Source organism: Corvus hawaiiensis, chromosome 5 (assembly GCF_020740725.1).
Source record: "Corvus hawaiiensis isolate bCorHaw1 chromosome 5, bCorHaw1.pri.cur, whole genome shotgun sequence".
NCBI classification, from domain to species: domain Eukaryota; kingdom Metazoa; phylum Chordata; class Aves; order Passeriformes; family Corvidae; genus Corvus; species Corvus hawaiiensis.
Window position 1 is genome coordinate 10,648,364 of NC_063217.1, and position 10,444 is coordinate 10,658,807.

General features: G+C 39.7%; 1 long non-coding RNA gene across 1 annotated transcript; it reads right to left on the bottom strand.

The window, feature by feature from the left end:
- Positions 1-2,127: 2,127 nt before the first annotated feature.
- Positions 2,128-4,523, bottom strand: LOC125326275. Its single transcript, XR_007203726.1, has 3 exons — positions 4,140-4,523; positions 2,734-2,936; positions 2,128-2,300 (listed from the first exon to the last, which is right to left on the bottom strand). It is a non-coding gene; the product is annotated as an uncharacterized LOC125326275 (long non-coding RNA).
- Positions 4,524-10,444: the final 5,921 nt, after the last annotated feature.

The following is a 10,444-nucleotide window of genomic DNA, read 5'->3' on the forward strand; positions in this document are numbered from 1 at the left end:
GGAGCTGTCAGTTTCCTCCTGTGACCAAACTATGTGGTTTCCCACCAGAGAAGCCTATATACTCCTTTAGTCTTCAGCTTGTGATGAATCAATGACAGGTGTTTGGGAAGAGTTTAGGAAAATATTAAAAGAAACTGGAAGCCAGCTTCAGTACTGACATAAAGCTCAAACTGGTTCTTCTTAAACTGTGCATCAAAAAAAAAAAACAAAACTCCAAGAGCATTTACAAAGAAAGCACAAGGTGTTGCTAAGATCAGTAGCAATATGTCTGACTATATTATTTATCCAGCAAGGTGTTCTTCTTGGATAAAAGCACCACAAAGCAATGTGATACTTACACCTAGGTAAAGTGCTCAGAATCCAAGGACAAAATTCTCTCTTAAATTAGTAGCAAAATTCTTTGGCTTTAATGGGAGCAGGTGAGACTTGCTGTGTTTTCGTTTTCAAGAACCCCAAATGGTACAATGGTTACTTTATGGCAATGACAAAATGAGTCACTTGTCTCAGACTATCAATCGAGTTCCTAATGGACACGTGTCCACATATAAAAAAAAAAATCCCAATTAGCATTAATTGGCATCCTTGCCTGCAGTTTTTGTGGAGAATTCAGTAATAGGCATGGGAGCAGAACTCCCTCCATTTCACCCCAAGAAAGGTCTCCCCAGCAGACCAAAAGGCTCTTGGTGTTGGCACTAGGAAGCTTTGTTACCGTTACAGGGGCCATGTACAGAACCTTGGCTCTTTGGGCTGGCACTGGGGTCCCACGAGAATGAAACAAAACCCCTTGTGCTGCTGGCTGTTGTTGCAGTGGGGATACAGGCTGTTCACAGGCTGGTGTTTCCAGTTGGCCCTGGAGAGCTGGGGACGTCTGGGGACAGTGCTGGAGGCAGCTGCCTGGGCATGGCATGCTGCCCTTAGACAACCTATGGCAGGAGAAAGTGTGTCTTCCCTGAAATAGGGAGGTGAACAGCAGAACAAGAATTAGCTGGTCCGTAGATGATCTCTGTCTGCCGGCCCTTCGCCGGGTATTGTCTCAGAGGAGTCAAAAACACTGTATTATTGCTAGTAATGACACAGTATGTATTTAACGTTTGATTGGCTGCTTGCTTCCTGTCAAAGGTTGTGTTCCTCTTGACAGCAATGAGTTTAAAACCACGGTTGGCACATCCTGCAGTGTTAGAGACACAGACTTAGCAGGAGAGCAGGCTTAAAGCATCTTCCTCTGGGAAAAAAAGACTGTAGGGCAACAAACAGGCCACGTCCACTGCTGAAAAGCCATTTTCTTGATTGTCATAGGGACTGGCAGAGGCCCTTGAGTAACTTCTGAAAGTCAAGGGAAATGGTGGTCTTTCATCATTTGGGTGGCTTTAGATTTTCAAAAGCTATATAAAAAAGTAGAGCAGAGAAAACTGCATGGATAATTTTCCATAGAGGCAAACACCATTGCTTTTAGATACAATTTCCAGGCCTGATTTAAGGCCAGGTTGGATGGGGCTCTGAGCAACCTGTTCTAGCGGAAGGTGTCCCTGCCCACGGCAGGCAGTTGGAATGAAATGATCTTTAACGTCCCTTCCAACCCGAACCATTTTATGATTAATTAATCACTAAATTTAAGCATATGATTAAGTGAAACGATGGGTGAGACCTAGAAGCAGACCCTCACATCACACCTGCTGTTGCCCCTTTGCTTTCTGGCTGCCAATTTATTCTGATCCCCCCATACTTTGAAGTCAGCAATGACAGAGAGAGGGAAGTTGGAAAAAGAGATTTCCTTTCCTCCCTGGCTGCCTCCTGATAACAGCCATGGTCTTTGCTTTTCTCCTGTCTTTATTTTTTTTTTTGGTGGTGGTGGTGTGTTTTAGCTTTTTCAGTTTTTTTCAGCTCCCAGGTGTTATATGTTTCGGGTGTTTTGGTTTGGTTTTTGTTGGGGTTTTTTTATGTGCTTTTACCTTCCAATCTGCTTGCTCAGTCAGCTGTCACTGGCTTGTGTCTGTCAGTGGCACTGCTGGTGCAGACCAGCCACACAAGCTGAACTGGCACTCGTGGCCGGATTGGACTGCCAGTCAGGTTATTGGGTTGAACTCGTTTCTCTAGCAGTGGCTGATGAGGAAAAGATGCAACGAGAGGCAGAAGTCAAAATTTTATTCACTTTCCTCCATCTTGGTATTTGCATTTTCTTGTCTTGAAAGAAACAGAAATCTGGTTTCAGTAGCAACATAAGGTCTCAGGCAGAGTTTTCTTCTTCCTGCCCATAAATGGGAGTTAAAGTTGATTTAATAGGACAGCAGCAGTCTGTCAAACTGGACCAAAGAGGATAAGATTAACATAAATGTCACTTACATTTTAAGTGATTTTTTTCTTGCTTTTGATTTATACTTCCTGAAAAAGACCCATCTTACACTGCCTTATTTGTAACAGTGAAATTTATACAGTTTTATCTTTCCTCCTCCTCCAAGAAAACAGTAGTTTTCAAGTGCCAGCTAAATACAGTTGTAGAAATGTGTTTGTAAGAACTTTGTTGTACATTGATGCATTTATAGTTATACCATAACTACTACCCAGATACACAAGTTAACACATATAAAGCAATGCAGGTGAAAGACATTGATAATTAATTCAGTAAAAGAGAAAATAGAGTAAATCTCCTCTCACATATTCTGCCTAATAATTTATATTAGTGATTATAAAAATAAATGACTCCATTAAAATAATTTAGAAATAACTATAATTCACCTTAGTTTTCTGAACTTCTGTGACTGTGAGTCAGTGGGAATTCAGGCAGGCTTGTGGCTTTCCTGTCCTCTGGGTTCCAGCTGGAATATGTTGGTGTTTCTGACAGGTTCTTTCCAAAGCAATGGCTGGTAATGGCATCACGATGTCCCAACATTCTCTACTGATTTTCTTTCTTGTTTTCAGGAAGCCTCTGCTCCATGGCTCTACAAAAGAAGCAATGAAATCCATTTGGTCCTTGGGACTATTGTCTCACATCGCCAGACTGAACTTCCAGCGAGGCATTCATCTATCTGTGGAATACGATCTTCATAACAAAACACACATTAATTCTTTTTGTCTGAGGCCAAGAATAGTGCCTCTCATAATCAGTGTTGTCTATGAGCATACTGATTCATTAATTCTTATCTCTTGTCAGTGTACTTACAGTGGTAAAAGTGAGATTAAATTTGGGCTCAGAAAATATTTCATTAATGCAGCTGCAATCGATGTCATAGCAATGGCAATAATAAGAAACACAAAAAACACATAGTGCTTTTATGCTATAAATACTGCATAAGTGCTTATTTAAAATAGAATTTCAGAGGCAGGAATATGAATTTAAAAGCACAAATCTTGTCTAACTGGATCTAGTTCAAAAATTGTTGGTAGTATTCCTTCTTATGAGGATTCTAGTCTCTGAAAAATGGGTTTGACCTAAATTAGAATATACAAATTTTATTTTTTTAACTGAAATCTTCCCAAACCAGTCTAGGTTGAAGAAAATATTTTTTCCAGTTATTTAGAGTAATGTAATTATATCTATTTACTATTTAAAATAAAAAGCTAGTATTAACTGAAATATGAAAATAAAAATTTTTTCATAAGAAAACCCCAAACTTTTTTCTATTCTGTGCATAGAAAACTGGGAATTCTCCTGCATTAAAAAAAAAAAAAAGTTGAAATCATGTTTTTGACTGGTTAAGTATTTAATTAAGTAACTTAGACAGCTTTTGTCTGAGCATTAATCAGATTAAGACAAGCTAAAATTTAAAGTTCTTGATTTATGGGACAGGAGACTAACTAAGATGTGTTCAGATGTATTTTTGAATTCTGAATTACTGGATGAATTCTTTGTGTCTCTGCTCTGCAGTAGATAGGCTTACAGTAATGGCTCTTCTGTCCTTAAAATTTATTGACCACATCATTTCATATAAAATCACTTGGTACTTTCTATGCTGAAATGCAAAAGAGTAGACTCCAGCTCCAAAACAAATACTTGAATAAATACCTGAAAGTGCTCAGAAGGTTTTTATTTATTCACTGAGGGAGCACTGGGCTATCAGGATTTCTAAGAAAATTCAGAAAATTGATGAAAGAAGCTAAATGCATTGAAAAAAATCTGGTACTGCAGATTTTCAGTGGCTTACCCGTCAGGATGAAACACCCAGGGGTAGCTTGGCTTCCTGGCACATGGTGGGCTTACACGCACCAAAGTCCACGTGTCTTAAACTTCCTGAGTAAATTGTCACTCTACTCCTGCAGAGTCACTTTATTGTTTTTCCTCAGCTTCCTCTTAGGTTTTATCTCTACTACTCTTTCCCAAAGCTTCTCATTTTTTTGATCATTTCAAGGCTCGTGTCCTTCTCTTTCGTGTGCTGCTTGAGACGCACACCCGCATTTAGTGAGATTTTAAATGTTGCAGTCCCTGAATCTGGGCAGAAAAGAGAACAAATATGTAATGTTCAGCAACAAGAGAGGAGAGAGCATTTATCTTGCTCAGCTTTCTCACCATCTGTAGATTTTTCAAGGTTATGTCAGCTTTAGGGCGTATATTAACACTGTCCTCGTGAATATTTTTTTCCAGTTTAAACAGATCTCAGTGGTTTTACATTCACCTCGGCTGGTTCAAAAGTCACAAATTGTCTCTTCCACAAAAGCAGATCCTCTTTTTTCATTTTCTTTCCTGAAATTATCTTTCCCTGTGTGTCCTTTCTCTTGGCATTTAATGATTTTTTTCCTTGGTGTTTCTGACCTTGGAATTCCAATCCCCACTGACAAACTTGCCTTTTGCTAGTGAGGAACACCACGATCCCTAAATGCTCCTCCCTGTGTGAGTGTTTAGCAATCTTCTGCTACTCCTGGTCACAGAATATTCAGTATGGGTCTGCCAACATATACTGGATCTCAGTTATGCAGGAATGTTATGAGTACTCATGATAAAGCAGATACAGAAATTCACTGAATCAGAATTCACAAATCAGACATTGATTACTTAAATTGTAGTGTCATCTTTTTTCCTTGGGGAGCAGTGCATAAGAGTTTGTCAGAGTGTTTATCTTGGATCCTAATGACTGAGAAAAGTGAAAAATGTTAACTGAATTTACCAGTTTAAAAGTTCTGATGTTGTACCAGATAGTCCTGGAGGTCCCTTTATAATCTGGTATTTTATAATTTTTTTTTCTGCAACTAATTGTCATTGTATCAAAATCCCTCAAGGCAAATTCTTCTCTTTGTCCTTCCTGAAGCATGGAGAAGTCATCTCTAAGACTCTTAATATCCAGTGTCAGACATGATGTATTACCATGATGATAGGGGAGGGTATATATAATATTCCTTCCTCAGCTAGCTTCTCCTTGTAGTCAAAACAAAACAAAACAAAACAAGGCAGCATCCTACTCTCTCCAACATGCCTCTTGAGATTTTTCTTTCATTTACAGCCTAAGACCCATAAGAGTGTTTTCTAACTGGAAATCAGGAAAAGGAGTGGGGCATATTGTACAGAAATTCTTCTTGTAAAGTGCTGTAGAGTTGCAAAGTATTCCTGACTCTGCACAGCGCCAGGGGTAGAAATAAAATTTTCACTGACTTCCTCTGCTGTTAACTAGACCAAAACTTCTCCAGTGGAAACATGCACATAATTTATGAAAATATTGTTTGTCTTTGCTTTGTTTTATTGCCATGCCCATGTTCTTTTCTTTTTCAGGGATATCAGAGGTGACAGATGCAAAACAAACTGACAGCCACTCTGCAACTCTCTGCTGGCTTCATGGTCTCAAATTCAGGCAGATTCAGTACAGAAGCAGAGGTAACAAACACATGGGCAACCACTGTATGGGTCACAATGCAGGAAAAAATATAACATGGTCTTTTCTGTTGCTGTCATTTCAGTCTGAGAGATGAACTAGAGGTTATCAGCAAACTGTAGTCAGATTTTCTAAAAAGCAATGATGGCAATATTGCAATATAAATCCTACTCAAATGCATGAGAGAGGCATTATCCCTTTTCACCAAGGAGCAGGGAATAAAAATCAGCGTGGGTTTTGTATCTGAATGTAGGGTGCTGAAATCTGTGTTCAGAATTGGATTTTACAGTTTAAAGATTTCTGAAAAGGAGGCAATATAAAAGAGAGGAATTGGAAAAGAATGTGATAATAATAATTAATGAAAAAAAAAGAAAAAGCCTGGCAACAGAAAATTAAGCCAGACAAACTCAAATTGCAAAGAAAACAGGTTTTAACCACCATGGTTATTCAGCAGGGGAATGTCCTACCAAAGTCAGCCATATGAGGTCCATCTTTTATGTCCTGATTGCTTTTATGTCCTGACAGCCTGCTTTTCTACAGGAAGCAATTCTGCCCCATAGAAATCATGCCTCAGCCCAGCACAAGGTAATGGGTTCAACAGGATAGAAAGCAAACAAGTGTGTTTGCAGAGGTATGTTAGACCAAGCAGAGGCCCTGACCCAAACCTCCTTGTATTTTTGCATTTAAAAGCTAATAGAAACCACCACCCACCTCCAAGTGGAAAAAAAAAAAAATCACAGTTATCCTTGGCTGTTGGTCACTGCTGGCAAATAGGGTAGATTTCCCTGTACAGAAATTCCAGTCACTACTGGTTTCATCCAAGAGTTTTCCTGTTCTGGCAGAATAACATCTATCTTACTTTGGATGCATTTTTGCCACTTAGATCAATAGAGAATAGTCTTTGGATCTTAAGTCAGGGAAGAAAAAAAAATAAAAAAGAAAAATAAAGTTCTTTTTATTCATGGAAACCAAGGAGCAAAGTTACTCTTGTAAAATGGAGGACCAGAGACTGCAATAACTGTGTATTTTTCAAGAGCATTTGGCAGGTTAGCTGGTGCTGAATAGTAATGACAAAATGTTCAACAAACCAAAAATATTCCATCTGTTCACTAAAAAATGGGATTCTGTGAAGCAAGACAAATAACAGGAAATCCAGAATTCTTTCCCTCCTCAAGACATTTCGACACTAGCATCTCAACCCACTCACTTAACTAGCATTAAAAAGCATTAAACCCTGTCTTTGAAACCAATTACATCTAGCCCAAGCCTCAGCAGAGGGGGGAGGGCAGGACATCATAGAATCATGGAATGGCTTGTGAAGGAGCCCTTGAGGACCATTTCGTTCCAGCTCCCCCCCGTCGGAAGGGCTGCTCCCAGAAGACGTGGCTAAAAGCACGGCTGGCTCTCCTCCTCCGCAAGCCCTGTGTCCCCGCGAGGATTTCAGCACAGTAGGCAGCACTGCTGCAGGGCATCTGCAGTCTCTGGAGGCAAGAGGAGCTTCACTTGTGAAGAAACTCCAGCTGTTTGAGGCGAGCTGGCTGTGTGGGCTCCGCCTGGCTTTCCTTGCAGCGCTGCTCTCCCCGTGCTTGCTCCGATGGGAAGCTCTGCTGAGGGACAGCGTACAACAGGAGAGGAAACGGGCTGTTTACTCAACAGTACCATTTCATGGCTGGTTTTGACAGCAACACTTGCAAAAGCTGTGAAAAATTCTCTCCAGGGAATCAATCTGGGACTTCCTTGAAGAAAAGTTGGGTAAAACAAACCTTTCTGAGATGCCTGTCACCTCCAGCCCTGTGAGCTCCTGACATCTCAAAGCTGGTGACGGGTGTTAGCCATCTTTGGGCAGATCACACAGAAATGCCCTGACTTTGAGATGTTTGTGCTGCTAGATTATTTTATCAGGCAAATATTTCACAAACCTAATTTGGGTAAATTCGGTGACTTTCTTTGGAGTACATTGCCTTTGGAGCAGAATGTCTGCTCCCAAGAAGGGCCAAGGACTCCAGTTCCTGTTTCTGTCCCTCTTTTTTCTTTTCTTTTCTTTTCTTTTCTTTTCTTTTCTTTTCTTTTCTTTTCTTTTCTTTTCTTTTCTTTTCTTTTCTTTTCTTTTCTTTTCTCTTTTCTTTTCTTTTCTTTTCTTTTCTTTTCTTTTCTTTTCTTTTCTTTTCTTTTCTTTTCTTTTCTTTTCTTTTCTTTTCTTTTCTTTTCTTTTCTTTTCTTTTCTTTTTTTCTTTTCTTCCCCCTGCCCCCTCAGGTAGACCTTACCCCACTTGTTTTCTCATCTTTCAAGCCCTTCAGCTGCTCCTGGGGCAGATGCACAAATGTGGATACAAAAATGCTGCTAGCAAGGATTTTCTTGCTATTTTCTAAGTCAGTGAGAGACTTTTCTCTCTCACAGAAGAGGTAGCAGAGTTCTGTAAACAACCAAGCCACCTGCAACCTTGAAAAGTCTTTTTTTGTTTATGGTACAGTAGAAAAATATTTTGACAATGGATGTTTTAGGATTTTAGCCAATCACCCCCAAGGGGTGGCTGATCCTTGTCCAATTAGACTATGAAGAAAAAGTCTATAAAAGAGTTTGTAAAATAATTAAATAAATCAATCTTGCTGCACAATTCCTGCCTGCTGGATCTTTTCTCTTCTCTCCTCCTCCCTACAGCTGCGGCTGCAGGACACAGTGATACACCCTAGGGCATTTTTCAATACACAAACATCTTCCTGCTTTATCCTTACTCTGTATGTGTATTTGGACAAGTGTTTAGTCTATTTCAAAGTTAAGCTGCTGAGGATTATCTTCACTAATCAGTGCAGGAGAACACTGCCTCATATCATTACCTCTGCATAATTCATTATAAATACATGTAAAATTTGCATTGTTTGATTATAATTCCTGTAAATCTAAGTAGAAAATTATTTTATAGAAACAGAACAATAGGAAACAGTCTTCCCTGCTTTGATTTCACACCTCTGCTTGTGCTTCTGCTTCCCTGGTTGTAAAGCATGTACATCGTGATGCCCTTCCAAAACCTCCCTTGCCTCTAGCCTTGATCCCATCTCATACTGCTTCTCAGCAAAGACAGTTCCAATTTATACCCGTTTCCAAGCATTTCAAACTGACACTTTTAATTCATCTCACTGTAGTTACCAAGGGCTTAGCACAGAGACAAGAAAAAAGGAAGAAAAGGAATGGATATTGCAGTCTCCAAATTATCTGTCTCCTGTGACTGCTTTGAGCTGTGTAACCCCACCATGGTATTTCTTGTATTTCTAGGTAAATTTATTTCCTTTCTACCAGGAAAGGAAAAAAAAAAAAGTCTGAAGACTGTTCTTCTGCAATGTTTGAGAATTTATTTGATTGTAGTAACCAACTTCCAGTCCCTTTACAGCGACAGCAGAGGGGACCGAACCAAGGAAGGCAGAGCCACAGTGGTTTCTGGTGTCCAAGTTTGATGATGGTAGGACCAGCTGTATCCTGACACTCAATATGACATAGCTGCACCCAGCAAAGTTGGTAGCTCACTGAAAAATCCAGGTTCAGACATTAAGGCTTTAAAAGATGTATGCAGATGTTAAAATTCAGTGACTTTAGGGTAATGATTTTAAGGATAAAATTGTAACTGTACCCTCTGATAGGTGCTGTTGTTCCTCAGGGAGGGACACCAAGTCCCTCCTGAGTCATTTCCACCCAGCTTTGGGACCATGAAAAGTTGTGTCTAAGTAGGACATCACTCTCCCAGGTGCTGCATCATCCCTCAGCAGGGTGTGATGATGTCAGCTTTTATATCCTGTTAGCCAGAGCTCTCTAGGTAGCAAGAGCTGGTTATAAGTCACTATGGGGTTATTTTTCCTTTATCATTTTTTTTTGTTTCATTTTGGACTCAGAAAAGAGTGTCAAAAGAGGAAATTGTGGGGAAAAACTCAGCCCCTGTCTGAATGCAAATTAATCTGAAGTTTAAGTGAAATCATTGGAACATAATTCTAGATTGCTGCCAATTATTTGTTCACACTGTGAATCACTCAGAAAAATATCCTGAGATGCTGCATTCAGACAAACCCAGAATTTTAGCTAGAGTAAGTGCATTTCTCTCAGTGAAACCATGCTACTATTTTTCTTGACAAAACAAAATGTATTTTTAAGGAGAGATTATTTTTTAAGCAGGGTACTTTTCCCTAACATCTGCATAGAGGTGTCTCTTTTGGGATAAGATCTTGTTTATAAATGGGGCAGGCATTCTTACCAGGCAGAAACAAAGAAAAGTGTTTTTATTAGCAGCAGGAACCACATGAACAGCTTTGACCTCAATTTAGGATTTAGCTTATCATTTCACACAGAGGCTTGCATCAAGAATTTGACACTGGTGCCCTTTTCTAATTTGTAAAGCAAACTAAAGGGAAAATAATGGAGTACGGATAAGTGCTGTTCATGAACCACTGAGCAGGCTCTATTCCATTCTGTCCGAATTACTCCACAATCAGTCAGAAATCTCACGACAGATTAGGTTGTCTTTTTGTTGTTTTTATTCCTCTAGGAGAAAAAAAAAAAGCAAAAAAAAAAAAAAGCGCAAATTAAACTGCCAGGCCTGTCTGTCCCTATCCTGCTGGCGATGAGGAGTACTGTGGAGTCGGCATTCCTCACACTCACTGCTGCA